Genomic DNA, 1989 nt, shown 5'->3' with positions numbered 1-1989 from the left:
AAATACGTTGACTGCGACCATGAGAAAAAAGATATAGTCTAAACTATAGACTATATAGCTGGACTGAGTGCAAAACATACTCCCCCCAGGCCTTTGGCCTGGTGGATACAACTAATTGGTTTAGTTTCAAGAGCAAATTAATTATAGCTTTTTGCCACCATAATAATGTATATGCTTGTGAAACAGGGTCAGGAATACTTCCCAGCCAAGTGTGCGACAGTGATGGGGGTGCAACATGTTCAGCCGACTGTCCTGTCCCCTATATGGGATTTAAACTCTACAATTTTCGTAGCATAAATTAGGCTGGCTCTACACACTGGCTGTGTGTGTGTGTGTGTGTGTGTGTGTGTGTGTCACAGTCTGCTCCTCGGAGGAGTATGTATTTCACTGATTTCAGTATGTTTTGTTTATGTATTTGCTCTTGTATTCCTGACTGTTTCTCTTTGGTTTTGGTTTTCTGTTACTCTTTTGTTGCCTTATACTATAGTTTTGTGTATCTTATTTTGTAGTATTGTTCTTAGTGTTTCCTGTCTTCCAGTTACTGATAGTTGCCTTGTCTAACCTACCTTGTAATTTGTCAGTGTTTCCACCTGTGTCCTTGTTAGTCCCCAGCCTATCCTAGTGTTGATTGTATTTTGGTTCCACCTGTGCCCTGTTATCCTGTGTGTATTTAAGTCCTGTGTTTGCGTTGTGTTCTTGTTGGTTTGTACTTCGTAGTTCCCAAAAGTATGGGTGCAGCAGTTAATGAAACGAATCAATTTGATTGACATCACATGGGTGGCCATGCTGCAACTGGGATTTCACCCCATTGTGTTTTATCTAGCAAAGAATGCTTGGAAGAAATAGTCAAATCAGCGAGACCTAGAAAATTTATTTAAATAACTTTCAAGGCAACGCAAAAGACAATAAAAAAGAACAGCTACTATAGCCTACTGTACCTACAATGTAGTAAAATTACTTTTGTACAAAAATAACGTTGCTTTTTTCCGCAGACAATAATACATGATTATCCGTTTAGTCAGTAAAGTTGGTCTTTGCTAATCCTAAATCGAGCATTCTGCAGCTCCTGTACACATTATATAAATATTTACAGTCATTCAACATGAACACAATCTCCCATTACCACAAACGAACAACAACAAAAAACATTGTCAGATGAGCACATCCCTCTCTTTCTCCTCTGCTCGATTCTACACTTCCTGAACAACAAACAAACAAACAAACAAACAACAGTACACAGGGGAAAGCTCCTAAAAAGGCCAATGATGGAGTTTACTTATACCTACTAAATGTACAGTAGTGTATAAGACATAGAAATGGGCGTGGTTTTCTGGACCCATGCACTGAAAAATTGGTCATTCATGTGACCCAAAAATATTTAGGCCTACATCAATTATTTTAAGCCTAGAATCAAGCCATCCAGGATCTTGGTGAATCATGACCATTTCTTCTGTGAAGAAAGAAAAAAGAAAAGTGCTAAACAAAGGATATTTATTTAAATGTAGCCTAGTAATAAATTATTATACTTTTTATATTTTTCGATTTAGATTTTTCATGATTCACCAGGATCCTGGATGGCTGGATTCTAGGCTTAAGGGTGGGCACTCAGGGACCCACGGAGCGCGGGTCCCCCTGGAAGTGCGCCCAGGGGGATAAATATTCTTGTAAATCTCTATGGGAATGGCAGATTTGCCCTATTCAATAGGGCATAGCAGTGGGCGTGGTTTAACGGACCCACTGAAATTTGGATACTATTTCTCAAAGTAGAGTCTAGTGACCCCACTTTGAGAGGGGAGTTCCAGAGGTTGCCCAGCTACATTATTGAAGGAACCAAATGGACCCTTATACAGGTCTGTAACTATAATTATGTTCCCATTTGTACACTCTCTTATGAGGGTCTGTGGTCTATTGCATACCAAACTGGGGGTCCTTGAAATGTAAAGGTTTGAGAACCACTGCTGTGTATTTTATGAGTCTGAAGAGTCTTAG

At 39.5% G+C, this 1989-nt stretch overlaps 1 protein-coding gene across 1 annotated transcript in view; it reads right to left on the bottom strand.

Annotated features, from left to right (window-relative positions):
* Positions 1-846: 846 nt before the first annotated feature.
* sema3d (sema domain, immunoglobulin domain (Ig), short basic domain, secreted, (semaphorin) 3D) overlaps positions 847-1989 on the bottom strand; it is a 57429-nt gene continuing 56286 nt past the window's right edge. Inside the window, exon 18 of the mRNA XM_080761547.1 lies at positions 847-1989. This exon is cut by the window's right edge and continues 696 nt beyond it. The gene's annotated coding sequence lies outside the window, so the exon portion shown is untranslated.

Source organism: Protomyctophum bolini (assembly GCF_963924005.1).
Source record: "Protomyctophum bolini genome assembly, chromosome: 4".
NCBI lineage: Eukaryota > Metazoa > Chordata > Actinopteri > Myctophiformes > Myctophidae > Protomyctophum > Protomyctophum bolini.
The sequence above is the reverse complement of the archived record's forward strand: the minus strand, read 5'-3'. Positions and strand labels throughout refer to the sequence as shown.